The 19,424-nt window shown below is 38.9% G+C and overlaps 1 long non-coding RNA gene across 1 annotated transcript; it reads right to left on the bottom strand.

Annotated features, from left to right (window-relative positions):
- Nucleotides 1–1,087: 1,087 nt before the first annotated feature.
- On the bottom strand, nt 1,088–5,851 carry LOC123951090. The gene is made up of 3 exons (XR_006820341.1): nt 5,650–5,851; nt 3,531–3,831; nt 1,088–1,512 (listed from the first exon to the last, which is right to left on the bottom strand). It is a non-coding gene; the product is annotated as an uncharacterized LOC123951090 (long non-coding RNA).
- Between the last annotated feature and the right edge of the window lie 13,573 nt (nt 5,852–19,424).

Raw genomic sequence — 19,424 nt, forward strand, 5'->3', positions numbered from 1 at the left:
ATTAAGTCTCTATTTTCTCTTATCTCATTTTTACCTTTGCCACTAGCCCATGAGCAATAAAACTCCAGAACCTTATAAAGTCTTATGGCCAATAAAATAATTCAAGAATGTAATATGTTTGGTCTGGGGAAATCTATTTTTATCCATTACATAGTACATGGAGTGCCCTGTACTTTCTTCCAAGTAACTTTTGGAGGATATCTGGTAAAATAATTCAATATGACTAGCAGTTATTTTCTGGAGACTACTATTGTTTTGACATGGAGAGCATTGAAAACATATGGTCTTTCATGTCTCTTGCCTTGTGCTTTCCTGGAAAATGTTTATATTTGCTTGTGGTAAAATGCATTAAGTTTCATAATCCTGAACAACCTTCTGGTATGCAGATTCACTTTCAAGCCGTGCAACTGGGGAAACAGAAGTTTTTACAAAAAGATGAGATTTTCTTATGTAGCTGTGCATTTTGTACAACACAGGTGCCAAATTTTATTTTATTTTTTTCTAATGTTCAAATTCCAAAGCAATTGCTAGGCTAGATTATCTTTAGGCTGCCTTCGTGATGGCTTGTATTCTTCCAGAATCAGTGCAAGTTTGGCCAGAATTTGTCAGCCTGAAAGAGATGGCAAGGTCTGTACTCGTTTAACCTCAGAATGTGGTTTCTACACTGTTCATTGACCCTTGTGATGATGACGATAACTGTTTCCTGTGCATAGGGTGGAATGAGATGGCTTGATTGAAGGCTTTTTCTTGACATAGGATGACTATAAAAAGTACATTTTCTTCATACGCTAAGATAAATCTACTGGGCATTATTGCTAATGCTGTTTCATTTATGTCCAGAATCAGTAATCTGTCTTCCTCCTTAGCGTTTGCCATATTTAAGTCAAGGAAGGAAGAGGTAGTTTTGGCTGTCCTCACTAACAATGGAAATCCAAAGCAAAATTTGAAGACATCTAAATATACGTATTTAGAAAAGAGATGGTTTTCAGGTTTGCTGAAATTAAATCTTGATTAGAGATTGCACACTAGTTGTTCAAGATTTATATTTTGATTTATTTTGTTATATTCATTATAATAATGGCCTGTATGCCATCTTTTCAAGGCAAATGCATACCTTTGCTTTCCTGACCTTTGTTTTCAGTTGATGGCAAGTCTGGTCTAAAACGTTGGTTGGTACTGAATTTATAGTTGTGTGTCTTAGAGAAGTTCCGCATACCAAAGAAGAATTGGAAAAGGCATTCTCTTGCCACCAAATTTATGGCAACACCAATTAAAATATCAGAGTAATTATAATGCCCAAGAGCTCATTTATAATCATTGTGGTTTTCCAAAACATACAATTTTCCGGTACTTTGGGCCAATTTTCAAAGAAAAAATTATTTAATCTTTATTTGAGGTATTAGTTAAGGGAAAAACAGCTTGACTCTAAGCACTTTGGAATTCATTCAAGACTCAAATTGTTAAAAGTGATTCAATCTGTTCACCGTCTTGGGTTTTTCAGAGATTATCCACCTGTAATAAATTGAAAAAACCAGAGAAGACTATTGTTAGAACATTTTCCAGTTGGCCCATTAAATACTTTATGGAGATTTCTTGTCTGAAAAAGATGGGCATGACATGCACTGTTCGTTCTATTTGTTTTGAGAAGATAATAATAGCAAAAAACTCCAATCATCTTAAAGGTGTACAGATATTCCCATATGGACAGCACATGAATTTTCAAGATGAAGGCACTCTGAAAGGGATTTTGACTCTATGGAAGTTACATGAACATTAGGATGGGAGAATCAGGCCAATCCTTATTAGTATGATTAAACCATTCTTACACAGGCTCTACCTAGAATAGAAACAAGTCATCCAGAACCTGATTGAAGTAGGGTAATGAATATAATAAGCTACGGAAGCAAGAGAAGTCAGGGTGCTTCCAAATGGTTTAGTTTGATTAGTATTAAAATGAGAAGGCTCTGATTTTGAAGGGTGTATTTAAGAGCATCAGTATTTTCAGACACTAAAATTTACAAGTACTGTGTGATGCAGGCAAAGAGGCTGAGAATAACTCTGATTATCAATCCAGTTTCACTGTGAGCGTTTTATTCAAGGAGCAAGTGCTAGCATTTGTGAAATGTACATACCACTAAATTGTCAGAAATAATATGACTCTATCTTATAAATTCTTGATATTCCGAATATACTCACTATGATCTCTTTGGCACGTGTTGTGATTTCTCAGGGGTCCTTGCCCATCTTGAGCTGATGAAATGTTTTGTGTTTTGAACCTATTTCTGTTTTGGTGTTAGAATCGGCCAGATTTCTGAGTCTGATGTTGAATGCTTTCAGTTTGGAGTTTTGCAGACTCTAAACACTTCTGTAGTGAAAGCCACAATGGAACAGAGTTTTGCCCTGTGAGTGTATATTCGAAAATCAGTCAAACTTTGATTTCGGTCAAATATTTAAAAATAAATTATTCAACTTTTAAGTTATAAAAATTATTATAAAAATGTTGAGAAATACTTTTTTTTCTTACTACAAATCACTTTTCAGTATATGAAGATGAACAGAATTCAGGCAGAGAAGAACAATCAATGCATCTTTTGAGGAAACACAGTTCTGATGATTTTATTTTATGTAGACATGTCCCAGCTCATTCCAGATAATGTGTGAGGAGCCTAGAGACCAGGCTTCCCTGCCTCTAACAAGGTTTGGTCAAGAACTGTAACTGAGCCATTAAAACAGATTATATATCCTAATTTGAGGCACTTTTCAGTGTCATTTTGGAGAAACTTTGCACCACTGCTTCTTGCTTGAATAAGGGAATTTGACGAACCCACCCAAGTCCAAGTAGATGCTGGCTTTTGGTGAGGAGCTAGTAGGAGCTTAAGGGTCTACTTGGACTGTGTGCAGGGAGTAGCTAAAAGAGGTGTCTTTGTAATTCTCTTGGCCAGTTAGAAATTCCTCAAAAATGTATCTTGTTTCTAGGAAGTGATCTCAGCCTAACCTATTGAGAAGGCTTGGAAAATTGCTTTTATCCAGTGGCTCCATTTTAATCAGTCATTCTGGAAACTAGTACTGGGGGCAATTAGCAAAAATCAAGGTTTTCTGTGAAGCAGATGAATAAAGCTCTTACTCATCCCAAACATATAATTTAGAGATGTGTTAAAAAAAAAAAAAAGGGAAGAATAACACAATGTATATTGGAAAATCCACTTCCAGAGAGTGTCATAAATTGTCAGACCTGGAAAGTTCTCAAAACTAGATGTCATTTAGTTAAACCCCTTCACCTCCTTTTTTTACCTTAAGTGAACTGATTCAGTGATGTAATTGCCAAGGCTTAATATGTGATGAGCTGCAGAAGTAGGTAGCCCCATGGTATACTAAAACTGTTTCCCTGCCTAATGATCTAAAGAGTACTTCTCTCTTACAGCCCTATAAAAAGACATACTCATAACCAAACATTACTGTACGCCCTCGACACATGACATCTCCTGATTTCCTAAATTAACAACTTATGCAACTAAGTTTATGCAACTTACCACATTTTAACAGTCTCTTCAACTTTTAACAAAGTTTCTTCTCTTCTAAGTGACTAATTTGTACTCTGACTAAAGTATAGGTGAAGACTGCTCTTCAGTTGCTTTAACTTGCTTTTGTTGAAATGTTCATATTAATCCAAGAAACAAAGTCACTGCTGAGTTGACCACTCCAAACTTGCAGAACACCTTTCACTAGAGCCTACTTTCACTGGCTTCTTTGGTTCTATTTCCAGCTCTAGGGTTAAATATCTTGGGGAAGAGAAGTTGGAAATGGTTTGTTTGTTCATGTATCAAGAGAGCCCTGTTGAGATAAAATGATGATACTTAGCTGGGCCTACTCAGTAGCCAATTTTCTCTTTTGTCTGAGTATTACTGACTTTTCGGGGAGGTTAGAAATGCAAAGGTTAAATTTTCTATTTAGGAGTCTATTGCATCTCTAATTAACCTAGGGTAAATTCTTTTGACAAAATTCGTTTACTTTCTGGCAGTACTATACACAACCCATCATCTCCTCTATCTGTCACCCATCCTCTCTATCGAGTGATGTAACGTGAGGTAGGTAGACACCATTGGAGATAAGTCTAACAGTCATATACATGGAAACAGATTGACAACGAAAAAGAGGCCACCTGGAAGTTAAAAGCAGGTGTGTTATTTCCCTGAGAATTTTGGTCCCTAAGTCTTCACCCAGTAACTGTCAGGCTATGCTGAATCCAGACTCACCAAAAGGTTGCCTTAGTTATCACTGCATTTCTAGTTGTTTTTTGGCAATATTCCTATCACTGTCCTCTTTTTGCAGTCTCTTTTTAGTTGCTTGATCTTTCTTCATCTCCTCCTCCAATGCACTCAGTTGCTTGCTACTATCTTTGCGGTATCTCTGACATGTCTCTTTTTCTCATTGCCATTCTTGCCACCAAACTCCAACCCTCTTTACTTCTTACTTGGTTGATGAATTGGTCTCTCATTGTTTTTTTCCACTTTGATTTTCCCTCTGCAATTAATTTTATTTTCCTTTTACAGAATAAGCTTCTTAAGACACAGGCCATTCATCCACTTAAATCCTCAAAAAATTTCAAAGCTTTGCCATCAGCTACCAAATGGAGAAAAAATGCTTCCAGCTGATGTTCAATGTTTTCTTTTATGGTGAAGGTAAAAATAGCCCAAATACCTATAGGCATCAGACATATGTGAAGCAAGGTTTAAGAAAAAGTTTTGTCTTTACTACAAACAAGAGGGAAGCCTAGTCATAATAAACAGTATCTGACATTTGCAGAAACAATAGGAAGTGATAGGAACTGTGGCCAATGACAGTTTCTGCCCTGTTCAAGAGGTCCACCTCTCATCTCCACTGATAAATGGGAATGAAAGCCCAGCATAGATGCCAGAACCTTAGATTTTTTTCAAGAGAAGCTAAACATTTAGAGTTTTATGTGCAACCTCCTATTATTTAAATACTGATAGCTTATCCAAATAAAACTCTCTCTCTCTCTTTGGGTAAAAAAGAAAACTAAATACTGACCAGGCCAGACAAGTCATCAGGTAGCTAAATTCAGCTCATGGTCTGAATGAGCTGTCTGTAATAAATTTTTCCCCCTATATAGACTTTATGTTCAGTACCCTACATTTTTTCTCATCATGACCTCCATGGTCTTGCCTTTTGCCTTTGTCCTTGTAGCTCTTATCCCCAGGAAAGACTTCTTAACATCCAATCTATTCAAATCTTACCTATTATGGAAGCCCACCTCAAATTCTGTATCCCCTAAAATTACCTCCTCCTCCTCTCAGCCAGGCACTTACTTTCTTACATACCTTGACTCCTTTCTTCTGTGGCCCATTCCTTAACTCTGCCTCGCACATTAGCTGTTTCTACTTGACTCTCAGACCTGTGAGGTTAGATTGTCTCTAGAACCCCACAATCTTTGCAAATAGCACCTAAATATAGCTGAAGCTCAATAATTTACCAAGAGATGGGGGAAAGGGTGTCCGTATTTGGATATTTCTGTTTCAATTCAGAACTTTCAGTCCATCTGCTTCTTATCAAGAGAAAGTGGGTCCCTTCAGTCCTCTCCCTCCTCCCAGTGCCCAGGTACCCATGTCCACAATGTCTGCAAATACTTACTTTTGTGGCACGAAAGGTGACCTGGAATCTGCCTACTTTAAGGAGGAGAAGCCTCACCGTACAAGAAGGTCATCTGGTAGGTGGACAGTGGGTCCTGGCCAGGATGATGCTCCGATTCCTTTCTCAATAAAAAGACAATGGATTTGCTCATTCTTGTTCTCAGCTAGAACTCTTAATTCCTCTTTCAAGCACCATAGAGTAAAACTCCATCTTCAGAATTAGTGTTCTGAACCTGAGCATTCCCTGTCCTTCCAGTTACTTCCCTGTTACTGATCAGATAACAGGCAATCAGGCAGGCTGCCACAAAGCAAATAAACAACCACTGGAAACTTAGTCATGCATATTTAAAAGCACTCAGCCTGAGCACAGTTTTTATTGATGAATGATAAATGCTTTGGCATTCCTTACCACCTTAGTGCAATTTAAAAACAAACCAACTATAGTAGACCCTTACCTTTCAGACATGGAAAAGCCTGTGTAGAAAGCAGACTTCTTCACAGAGCTAATCCTTATTAGGAGTGTCCTAATTCTTGTGCTATGGACTAAATTGGTTGGGGGATTTTGGCTATACTCTAAGAAACTCAAACCAAGGACAGGTCCTAAACTATATTGTAGTGAGCAGATTTGTACTTTGTATCTAGCATAATATACATCAAGAAACTATTAAAAATAGGAAGTGTTAGAATAATCACTGAAAGATTTAAGGAAATCTAAGAGAAAAATGCCCATTTTCCAGCTTCCTTATGCATAATCATTAATTTGATTTCTTGTTTCCTTCTAATATTTCTCCATATCTGCAAATACCTTTTACTGGTGTTAAGCATACTTGCTGAACTGCTGTTTTATGTTAAATATTTCCTCACCTAACAAAAATGATTCTGGTATATTCCAGTAGATTGTTGCATCTTTTAATGAAACATGATCTAGAGATATAATAGGAACTAAATATGTGTATTCTGAGGTATTTGGTTTTCTGAGAGATTTAAGAAATATAGCATAGAACCATAAATCAAGAACAATTTCAACAACCACAAATACAGATTCTCACTTAAATGGTTTATTACCACTGACGCTGGAAACACAATCCTGAGATGAGTTTGCAAAATAGAGATTCATATGAAAACTAAAGAAATATTGCAAGAGAGATACTGGTCAGTGTTCATCTTTAAATGGGGTTAACTTGTATTTAGAAAAATTTACTCTTAAAAAGGAATGGATACTGTTGCCTTATTGGCCAGTTTTGAGTCACATGTGATTCAAGAGATTTCCCAAGAAAATTCTCTAAGTGGGGGAGATAGGGCCTTCCTCCTAGCTTGGTAGCCTTCAGTATATCACACAGTATTGGAGTTCTGTGCATTCAATTAAGTAGGTTTATGGATTGTATTTTTAATTAAGAAAAATAAACTCTGACAAAATGGACAAGTGGCTTATAAAATAGTTCAGGAAAGAAGCAGAGGGTTGAAGATAATATGATACAAGTACAAATGGACAAGTGGCTTATAAAATAGTTCAGGAAAGAAGCAGAGGGTTGAAGATAATATGATACAGTACAAATGTGCACATTTTAACAAACGTACACATTTCTTGGCATACTCAGTGGAGAATAAGGAGAAGAAAAAGTATCATGATTTATTCTGCTATATTATTAAGCGGTGCTCTTCATTCTCAATGATTCTACACTATTTTTAGTGTAGATTTCTACACTATTTTTAAAGGCTACCCTTTAGTGTAGCAATACACTACACTATAGATTTCTAGAGTGTAGATTTCTACACTATTTTTAAAGGCTACCCTGCCCCTTGAACATCATTGTAAAGAGGGCCAGAGCAGAATGTCTATGGTGTGGCCAGGAGCCTGAGGGCCTCTGTGGGTGGGACAGGGCAGCTGCCTGAGTGTCTCAGAAACTGACATGGAGAAGCCACATGTTGAGTGGACTCAGTGGAGCCAGTGTGGATAGAGATTAGGTGGAGATGAGATGGAAGGTCGTCACTACTAACCCTTCTCTCCTGCTTTGGTACTTGATAATTCTCCAGCTCCGGTAAAGAGAGAACTAAGGGAAGAAGTGAGAGAAACTGCAGCCACCTTGTGCAACTGGGGGCTTAAAAAGGAAATTATAGGGTGCCTGGGTGGCTCAGTCCCTGAGCGTCACCCTTCGGCTCAGGTCATGACCCCACGGTCCTGGGATCGAGGCCCACATTGGGGTCCCTGCTTGGCAGGAGTCCTGCTTCTGCCTCCTCACTCTCCCCCTGCTTGTGTTCCCTCTCTCTCTGTGTCTTTCTCTGCCAAATAAATAAATAAATAAATAAATCTTAAAAAAAAAAAAAAAAGAAACTGTGGTCATTTATAGAGAAACAAAGACTTTTTTTTTCTCTTAATACGTCTGAGTTTGTAACCTGAAAATGATACCAGGTCCTTTATACAGAGATCATTTCCACTTTGTCTTTATCTTCCTGTTTCTAGATTGGTGATTCCCAAACTTGTCTAAACATTAGTGATACTTGGGGAACTTAAAAAACTGCCAATGCCTATGTTCCATCCCCAGAGGTGATCATTTAAGTTGTCTGGAGTGCAGCCCTGGCTTTGCAATTTTAAAAAGATCCTAGGTGGGACACTAGGGTGATTCAGCGGGTTAAACTTCTGACTCTTAATTTCAGCTCAGGTCATGATCTCAGGGTTGCTAGACTAGCCCCAAGCCCCGCGTGGTGAGTGGGGGGCAGGGGGCATCCACTGGGTGCTCAACATGGACCCTACTTGGATTTATCTCTCTCCCTCCCTTACCCTCATGTGTGTGCTCTCTCTCTTAAAAAAAAAAAAAAAATCCTAGGCGATCCTATTTTTAGTATATGTGCTGCCAAAGCGAGCACTCCTAGGCGATCCTAATGTGCAGGCATTGGTTTACTCTTACACAGAACACTTCAATTTCAGACTGTTTGTGGATTTAAAAACAAAAAGATGTATTTATTCATTTGACAGAGAAAAAGAGCAAGTGGGGGGCAGAGGGAGAGAAGCCTCAAGCAGACTCCCCATTGAGTGTGGACCCCAACACAGGGCTCAGTCCTACAACGCAGGAGATCATGAACTGAGCCGAAAGCAAGAGTTAGACGTGTAGCTGACTGAGTGCCCCCCCCCCACCAGGCACCCTGGTGTTTGCGGATTCTTAACATTCATATTGCTGCAAGCATTATTGCTGCTTCTGTCATCGCCCATACCTCTCCACCATCTACATTTCTCTTCACTGGACAGCAGCCCCCACAGGACTGGAAGCTGCACCAGGGTGGGGGTCTTGCCATCCTTGCTGGGCATTGCTTTCCAGTGTCCAGCGTGGTTCGTGGCACTTAGACGACACAGAATAAATATTTATTGCATGAAGGAAGGAATGACAGATAGGTCTTTGCCCCTTTCTTACTCATTGTACCCCACTCCCAGCTCCTCTTGAACTGGAAATCTCTCTGGAGAAGAGCAAGAGCAACCATGTGAGGAAACAGATGCACATGGGCTCCTCAGCTGAACTCCTCAACATCACCAATTTGGAGATTTTGATCAAATGCCAAGTCTGTTGTCATAGCCTTAAAAGTCCTGAGAGGAGGAAAGTGCTGCCTTTTAATTTCTGTAATCAGTCAAGACCATTCTTTGTAGAGTGAATAGTTAGATATTTAAGAATGGCTTTTGTTAGGTTGGCTCAATTCAGGGTTTCATGTCCTTGTATTCCATATATTGATCTGCCTATGACATTTTATTGAATTTCACTACATCTCTAGATTATGTATTCTTGTTCAGGTGCCAGAAATTCGGTTGATCACTATAGTGAATTTTAAACTTTAAATTATCAAGTGCAAATCTAAAGCTGTGCTTTAGTTGTAACATTTTCATAATGTTACAATAAATACTATAAATGTAGATAGTAATAATTAGAAGATGAGTAAGTTTCAGAAGCTTTCTTCTTGAATATGTTTTTTAAAATTTTTTATTTATTTCTTATTTTCTTATAAACATAGAATGTATTTTTATCCCTAGGGGTACAGGTCTGTGAATCACCAGGTTTACACACTTCACAGCACTCACCATAGCACATACTCTCCCCAATGTCCATAAGCCCAGCCCCCTCTTCTGGCCCCCCTCCCCCCAGCAACCCTCAGTTTGTTTTGTGAGATTAAGAGTCACTTATGGTTTGTCTCCCTCCCAATCCCATCTTGTTTCATTTATTCTTCTCCTATCCCGCTAACCCCCCATGTTGCATCTCAACGTCCTCATATCAGGGAGATCATATGATAGTTGTCTTTCTCCATTTGGCTTATTTCACTAAGATGATACCCTCTAGTTCCATCCACATCGTCGCAAATGGCAAGATTTCATTTCTTTTGATGGCTGCATAGTATTCCATTGTGTATATATACCACCTCTTCTTTATCCATTCATCTGTTGATGGACATCTAGGTTCTTTCCATAGTTTGGCTATTGTAGACATTGCTGCTATAAACATTCGGGTACACGTGCCCCTTTGGATCACTACGTTTGTATCTTTAGGGTAAATACCCAGTAGTGCAATTGCTGGGTCATAGGGTAGCCCTATTTTCAACATTTCGAGGAACCTCCATGCTGTTTTCCAGAGTGGTTGCACCAGCTTGCATTCCCACCAACAGGGTAGGAGGGTTCCCCTTTCTCTGCATCCTCTCCAGCATCTGTCATTTCCTGACTTGTTAATTTTAGCCATTCTGACTGGTGTGAGGTGATATCTCATTGTGGTTTTGATTTGTATTTCCCTGATGCCGAGAGATGTGGAGCACTTTTTCATGTGTCTGTTGGCCATCTGGATGTCTTCTTTGCAGAAATGTCTGTTCATGTCCTCTGCACATTTCTTGATTGGATTGTTTGTTCTTTGGGTGTTGAGTTTGCTAAGTTCCTTATAGATTTTGGACACTAGCCCTTTATCTGATATGTCGTTTGCAAATATCTTCTCCCATTCTGTCAGTTGTCTTTTGGTTTTGTTAACTGTTTCCTTTGCTGTGCAGAAGATTTTAATCTTGATGAAATCCCAATAGTTCATTTTTGCCCTTGCTTCCCTTACCTTTGCCGATGTTCCTAGGAAGATGTTGCTGTGGCTGAGGTCGAAGAGGTTGCTGCCTGTGTTCTCCTCAAGGATTTTGATGGATTCCTTTCTCACATTGAGGTCCTTCATCCATTTGGAGTCTATTTTCATGTGTGGTGTAAGGAACTGGTCCAATTTCATTTTTCTGCATGTGGCTGTCTAATTTTCCCAGTACCATTTATCGAAGAGGCTATCTTTTTTCCATTGGACATTCTTTCCTGCTTTGTCGAAGATTAGTTGACCATAGAGTTGAGGGTCTATTTCTGGGCTCTCTATTCTGTTCCATTGATCTATGTGTCTGTTTTTGTGCCAGTACCATGCTGTCTTGATGATGACAGCTTTGTAATAGAGCTTGAAGTCTGGAATTGTGATGCCACCAACGTTGGCTTTCTTTTTCAATATTCCTTTGGCTATTCGAGGTCTTTTCTGGTTCCATATAAATTTTAAGATTATTTGTTCCATTTCTTTGAAAAAAATGGATGGGATTTTGATAGGGATTGCATTAAATGTGTAGATTGCTTTAGGTGGCATAGACATTTTCACAATATTTATTCTTCCAATCCAGGAGCGTGAAACATTTTCCCATTTCTTTGTGTCTTCCTCAATTTCTTTCATGAGTTCTTTATAGTTTTCTGCATATAGATTCTTAGCCTCTTTGGTTAGGTTTATTCCTAGGTATCTTATAGTTTTGGGTGCAATTGTAAATGGGATTGACTCCTTAATTTCTCTTTCTTCTGTCTTGTTGTTGGTGTAGAGAAATACAACTGATTTCTGTGCATTGATTTTATATCCTGACACTTTACTGAATTCCTGTACAAGTTCTAGCAGTTTTGGAGTGGAGTCTTTCGGGTTTTCCACATATAGTATCATATCATCTGCAAAGAGTGATAATTTGACATCTTATTTGCTGATTTGGATACATTTTTGTTGTCTGATTGCTGAGGCTAGGACTTCTAGTACTATGTTGAATAGCAGTGGTGATAATAGACATCCCTGCCATGTTCCTGACCTTAGCAGAAAAGCTTTCAGTTTTTCTCCATTGAGAATGATATTTGCGGTGGGTTTTTCATAGATGACTTTGATAATATTGAGGTATGTGCCCTCTATCCCTACACTTTGAAGAGTTTTGATCAGGAAGGGATGCTGTACTTTGTCAAATGCTTTTTCAGCATCTATCGAGAGTATCATATGGTTCTTGTTCTTTCTTTTATTAATGTGTTGTATCACATTGATTGATTTGTGGATGTTGAACCAACCCTGCAGCCCTGGAATAAATCCCACTTTGTCGTGGTGAATCATCCTTTTAATGTACTGTTGAATCCTATTGGCTAGTGTTTTGGTGAGAATTTTTGCATCTGTGTTCATCAAGGATATTGGTCTGTAGTTCTCTTTTGGTGGGATCCTTGTCTGGTTTTGGGATCAAGGTGATGCTGGCCTCATAAAATGAGTTTGGAAGTTTTCCTTCCATTTCTATTTTTTGGAACAGTTTCAGGAGAATAGGAATTAGTTCTTCTTTAAATGTTTGGTAGAATTCCCCTGGGAAGCCGTCTGGCCCTGGGCTTTTGTTTGTTTGGAGATTTTTGATGACTGTTTCAATCTCCTTACTGGTTATGGGCCTGTTCAGGTTTTCTATTTCTTCCTGGTTCAGTTGTGGTAGTTTATATGTCTCTAGGAATGCATCCATTTCTTCCAGATTGTCAAATTTGTTGGCATAGAGTTGCTCATAGTATGTTCTTATAATTGTCTGTATTTCTTTGGTGTTAGTTGTGATCTCTCCTCTTTCATTCATGATTTTATTGATTTGGGTCCTTTCTCTTTTCTTTTTGATGAGTCTGGCCAGGGATTTATCAATCTTATTAATTCTTTCAAAGAACCAGCTCCTAGTTTCGTTGATTTTTTTCTATTGTTTTTTTGGTTTCTATTTCATAGATTTCTGCTCTAATCTTTATGATATCTCTTCTCCTGCTGGGTTTAGGGTTTCTTTCTTGTTCTTTCTCCAGCTCCTTTAGGTGTAAGGTTTGGTTGTATACTTGAGACCTTTCTTGTTTCTTGAGAAAGTCTTGTACCACTATATATTTTCCTCTCAGGACTGCCTTTGTTGCGTCCCACAGATTTTGAACCATTGTGTTTGCATTATTATTTGTTTCCATGAATTTTTTCAATTCTTCTTTAATTTCCTGGTTGACCCATTCATTCTTTAGAAGGATGCTGTTTAGTCTCCATGTATTTGGGTTCTTTTCAAATTTCCTCTTGTGATTGAGTTCTAGCTTCAGAGCATTGTGGTCTGAAACTATGCAGGGAATGATCCTAATCTTTTGATACCGGTTGAGACCTGATTTGTGACCTAGGATGTCATCTGTTCTGGAGAATGTTCCATGTGCACTTGAGAAAAATGTGTATTCTGTTGCTTTGGGATGAAATGTTCTGAATATATCTGTGATGTCCATCTGGTCCAGTGTGTAATTTAAGGCCTTTATTTCCTTGTTGATCTTTTGCTTGGATGATCTGTCCATTTCAGTGAGGGGAGTGTTCAAGTTCCCTACTATTATTGTATTATTATTGATGTGTTTCTTTGATTTTGTTATTAATTGGTTTATATAGTTGTCTGCTCCTATGTTAGGGGCCTAGATATTTAAAATTGTTAGATCTTCTGGTTGGACAGACCCTTTGAGTAGGATATAGTGTCCTTCCTCATCTCTTATTATAGTCTTTGGCTTAAAATCTAATTGATCTGATATAAGGATTGCCACCCCAGCTTTCTTCTGTTGTCCATTAGCATGGTAAATTGTTTTCCACCCCCTCACTTTAAATCTGGAGGTGACTTTGTGTCTAAAATGAGTTTCTTATAGGCAGCATATAGATGGGTTTTGGTTTTTTATCCATTCTGATACCCTGTGTCTTTGATTGCGGCATTTAGCCCATTAACATTCAGGGTAACTATTGAGAGATATGATTTTAGTGCCATTATATTGCCTGTAAGGTGACTGTTACTGTATATTGTCTCTGTACCTTTCTGATCTACTACTTTTAGGCTCTCTCTTTGCTTAGAGGACCCCTTTCAATATTTCCTGTAGAGCTGGTTTGGTGTTTGCAAATTCTTTCAGTTTTTGTTTGTTCTGGAAGCTTTTTATCTCTCATTCTATTTTCAATGGTAGCCTAGCTGGATAGAGTATTCTTGGCTGCATGTTTTTCTCGTTTAGTGCTCTGAATATATCATGCCAGCCCTTTCTGGCCTGCCAGGTCTCTGTGGATAAGTCTGTTGCCCATCTAATATTTTTATCATTGTATGTTACAGACTTCTTTTCCTAGGCTGCTTTCAGGATTTTCTCTTTGTCACTAAGATTTGTAAATTTTACTATTAGGTGGCGGGGTGTGGACCTATTCTTGTTGATTTTGAGGGGGATTCTCTGCACCTCCTGGATTTTGATGCTTGTTCCCTTTGCCATATTAGGGAAATTCTCTCCAATAATTCTCTCCAATATACCTTCTGCTCCCCTCTCTCTTTCTTCTTCTTCTGGAATCCCAATTATTCTAATGTTGTTTCATTTTATGGTGTCACTTATCTCTCGAATTCTCCCCTCATGGTCCAGTAGCTGTTTGCTCAGCTTCTTTATTCTCTGTCATTTGATCTTCTATATCCCTAATTCTTTCTTCTGCCTCATTTATCCTTGCAGTGAGACCTCCATTTTTGATTACACCCCATTAATAGCTTCTTTGATTTCAGCTTGGTTAGATTTTAGTTATTTTATTTCTCCAGAAAGGGCTTTAATATCTCCAGAGAGGGTTTCTCTAGTATCTTCCATGCCTTTTTCAAGCCTGGCTAGAACCTTCAGAATTGGCATTCTGAACTCTAGATCTGACATATTACCAATGTCCGTATTGATTAGGTCCCTAGCCTTCGGTACTGCCTCTTGTTCTTTTTTTTGTGGTGAATTTTTCTGCCTTGTCATTTTGTCCAGATAAGAGGATATGAAGGAGCAAGTAAAATATTAAAAGGGTGGTAAAGGTCCCCAAAAATGCACTTTAACCAAATCAGAAGAGACCCCAAATCGTGGGGGGGAGAAAGGGGATAAAAAGAGGTTCAGAAAAAAAAAAGAAAAAAATTTAAAAAAAAGCAAAGAAAAAATATAAAAAAGAAAGAAAAAATATATAAGTTAAACTAGTTAAGAAACTTTAAAAAAGAAAAGGGTAAAAGTTTAAGAAAATTTTAGCAGAAGAAAAAAAAATTGAAAAAAAAATTAAATTAACTGCAAGACTAAAGAATCATGGGGAGAAAGGGGAGAAGGCCATGAGTTCCGTGCTTTGCTTTCTCCTCCTCTGGAGTTCCGGGGCTGTCCTAAGTATTGAACCTGCTTTCCTTGGTAGATGAACTTCGTCCTGGCTGGATTTTTTGTTGATCTTCTGGGCGAGGGGCCTGTTGTAGTCACTCTCACGTGTCTTTGCCGGAGGCGGAATTGTACCGCTCTTACCGGGCCCAGACTAAGTAATCCGCTTGGGTTCGCTTTCGGGAGCTTTTGTTCCCTGAACGCTTTCCGTAGAGTTCCGGAGGATGGGAATGAAAATGGCGGCCTCCCAGTCTCTGGCCTGGAGGAGCCGAGAGCCTGGGGCCCCACTCCTCGGTGCGCCCTCAGAGAACAGCGCCCAATCACTCCCGTATCCCCGGCCTCCAGCCGCGCTCCGAGCTCACCCAGTCTGCGACCGGTTCAAGGTAACCCCGAGCAGAGAGCTCAGTCCTCGTCTCTGTCTCTGTAGCTGGCTTCCCCGTTCTAATACCTGTGAGCTCTGTGAGACTCCGACACCCCTGATCCTTCTGTGACCCTGCGGGATCTGGGGCTATGCTTACCCCGCGTGGGCTTCACCCCGGTTTAGCCTCTGGAGCAATGTCCCTCAGTGGAACAGACTTTTAAAAGTCCTGATTTTGTGCTCCGTTGCTCCGCCGCTTGCCGGGAGCCGGCCCCTCCCCCACCGCGGTCTGTCTGCCCGTCGTTTTGGATTCACTTCTCTGCCAGTCCTACTTTTCAGAAAGTGGTTGATTTTCTGTTTCTAGAATTGCTGTTTTTCTTCTCTTCAATCTCCCGTTGGATTTGTAGGTGTTTGCAATGTTTAGATAAGCTATGTAGCTGATGTACCTGATGTAGTCTCAGCCTGCTACTTCTCCACCATCTTGACTCCTCCCCTCCTCTTCTTGAATATTTTTTAAAACCATTTTGTGCCATATACTTTTCTCTCCGATGGTGCCTTAGCTGGGTATGAAGGAGGACTCTTGTGTTGAGCAGCGTGTGGTATACGTAAGTAATAAGTCACCAAATTCTATACCAGAAACTAATATTATACCATATGTTGACTAATTGGAATTTAAATAAAAAATTGGGAGGAAGAAGGGAAAGGCAGATTTATATTTTAAAAATTGGATGATGGACTTGATTCACCACTACCTGATCTGTACTTATCACTAGGAACACAGAGCTTAGGGCATGCGCAGACATAAAGATATGCCAAATAAAGATGATTGGCAAGAAGAGAAGAAAAGCAAATAGGCTTCTCTAGTTTGTTTTTTTTTTTTTTAATTTTAAATAAATCTGTTTGCTTTTTCTGCTGTCTCATTAAGTTGCCCAAACAGTTGGTGAATCTTTGAAGGCATCAGCTCTACTACTCCACTGCCTGCCAAGCAGCAATCACCACAGTAGATTTTGTAAAATGTGAAAGGAAATGTTTTTCTGTTCCATAAAACTCTATCTTTTGACATTTATTACAAAAAGACAAAGTAACGACATGTGGGATGACTTTCGTAAGATCCTCAGTATGACACAAAATACAACAAGGCAAGTCTGTAAAAGCAGAAAGCCTACTTACCACTAATCTTTTAAAGTCAGTCTCCATCTTTTTTAGACCCCAGATGCTTCGAATTGAGTTAATCATTATGCGTGGTCTGGGATATACTGTCGTTGTTCAAATAAGCAAGACCTTCTTGTATTTGTCCGTGAGTCTATAAGCTGACCCAAGAACCAGAATATTATGTTTCTCTTAAGTTTATATGTACACTCTTTTCTTTCCCCCTTCACTTGCCTCAGAGGTAAAAAATATCCCATATTTATTCATTATCCCCCTTTATTTTTTAAAGATTTTATTTATTTATTTGACAGAGAGATCACAAGTAGGCAGAGAGGCTGGAAGAGGGAGAGGGGCAAACAGGCTCCTTGCTGAGCAGAGAGCCCAGTGCAGGGCTGGATCCAGGACCCTGAGATGATGACGTGATCCAAAGGCAGAGGCTTAACCCACTAAGCCACCCAGGTGCCCCTGTAAAAATAGTTTTATTATATATACCTAAGCAAAAATATATGCATATATATGTACAATACATTGTTTGGTTTTGTTGAATTTCATTCATCTTTAAATTTTGTTTTCATACAAATATACACCACACAACCATATACCAGAATTGATCTATTTTCCTCTGAGTGGACATTTGGAATCTCAAAGCTTTTGCTTTTGAGAACTGTGGTGTAAGAGCTCTTTCATGTCGGTGACTGGTCCACACATGCAAATACTTACCTTGCGTATGTACTTTGGAAAGCACTTGCTGGCCATTGGGTATATAAATGTTTGAATCTACGAGATCTACAACTTTGTAAACTATTTTCATAAAACTGACACATAGTTTTATTCTCTAGTACTTGGTATTGTCAGACTTCTTATTTTTGCTGCATATTTTGAAAAATGATATTGCATTGTGATCTAATATATATCATCAAGATTTTTCATAACGTGGATCAACTTCATCTGTTGACTGGCCAGAAGTGTTGCTTGCATATGAAATACTTATTCCTGACTTTTCCCCCTTTTTTCTATTTTTTTATTGAAGTGTATGCCTTTTACATATTCTAGATGCTGTCACCTTCAGTTATGTGTTGCAAGTATTATCTCCCATTTTGAGGCTTGTCCTGTCCTTTTATTTCGGTGTTTTTTAATTTTAATATGGTCAAATGTATCAATATCTCTATGAATTAAGCCACTTTGCACACAAATATGCACACACATAAGGAAAGGTGATATTTGATGTACATACACACAGACATAATATATACACATATATATAAGTATGTGTGCATATACTTCCAAATATATTTCCATTATTTTCATGATTCTAACTCTAATGATTCCAAAACAAATGTGCGGAATAGGAAATACCAAAGTTTTGTTTTTGTTTTTTTTTAAACATTTATTTGACAGAGACAGATCACAAGTAGATAGAGAGGCAGGCAGAGAGAGAGAGAGAGGGAAGCAGGCTCCCTGCTGAGCAGAGAGCCCTATGTGGGACTTGATCCCAGGACCCCGAGATCATGACCTGAGCCGAAGGCAGCGGCTTAACCCACTGAGCCACCCAGGCACCCAATACCAAAGTTTTTATACACATTGATTGCCAGCTATTTTCTGAATTGAGAATTATTAAAAGAGAAAATGCGTCTTAGTATTCAGCAGTATACTCTACATTTGTTATCTACAAAACTCCAATTTAAAAGAATTGAACTATATGTGTGTGTGTGTACATAACACTCACAGAGAATATTACTCAGCCATAAAAAAATAATGAAATTTTGTCATTTGTGATGATGTAGATGGAGCTAGAGAGTATAATGTGAAGCAAAATAAGTCAGTCAGAGAAAGACGTATACCAAATGATCTCACTCGTGTGGAATTTAAGAAACAAAACAGATGAACATGGCGGGGAGGGGGCGGCGGGGGGGAAGAGGCAAACCAGAAAACAGACTCTTCACTCTAGTGAACAAACTGAGGGTTGCTGGAGGGGCGGTGGGTGGAGGATGGGCTAAGTAGGTGATGGGCATTAAGGAGGGCACTTGAAAAAAAATTTTTTAAGATTTTATTTATTTACTTGACAGACAGAGATCACAAGTAGGCAGAGAAGGAGGCAGAGAGAGGGGGGGAAGCAGGCTCCCTGCCGAGCAGAGAGCCTGATGTGGGGCTTGATCCCAGGACCCTGGGATCATGACCTGAGCTGAAAGCAGAGGCTTTAACCCACTGAGCCACCCAGGAGCCTCAAGGAGGGCAGTGAAATGAGTGCTGGGTGTTGTATGTGATGAATCACTAAATTCTACACCTGAAACTAATAATCCACTATATGTTAACTAACTGGGATTTAAATAAAAACTTGAGAAATAAAGAATCCATACTTTTCTCTTTACCTCTGGCTAAAAAATTATACGTTATACACTGAGAATGTGTATTCTCTCCAGAGACCAAATCTCCTGATACTTATTTCATGTGTATTTATAGGTGGATAACCATGGACAACTCCAAAATGTAGAAACCACTACATAATAATTCTTGATTCATAAAATATATGCTATGGCCTAAAATCATAGGTATGATTGAGTCCTTGCCAAGTACCAGACAGTATTCTAAGCACGACATCACAAGCATTAACACAGTTCACAAAAGCATCCTATGAGGTGGGTACCACTGTGACCATTTCCACATGATAAAACTGATCCACATCAAGAAACTTGCTCCAGTATCCCTAGAGCACAGTGGAACTAGAACCAGAACTAACACTATCAGGACACCTTTGAAAACCAGAGTGCTTATTCAAATGCCCCGGGAAAAGCAGGTGTAAACCAGCAGGGAATGAGGCCAACCAAAGAAATGTGGCCACCTAGCCATGCAGCAGATA

The sequence above is a fragment of the Meles meles genome, chromosome 9, assembly GCF_922984935.1.
Source record: "Meles meles chromosome 9, mMelMel3.1 paternal haplotype, whole genome shotgun sequence".
Classification (NCBI taxonomy): Eukaryota; Metazoa; Chordata; class Mammalia; order Carnivora; family Mustelidae; genus Meles; species Meles meles.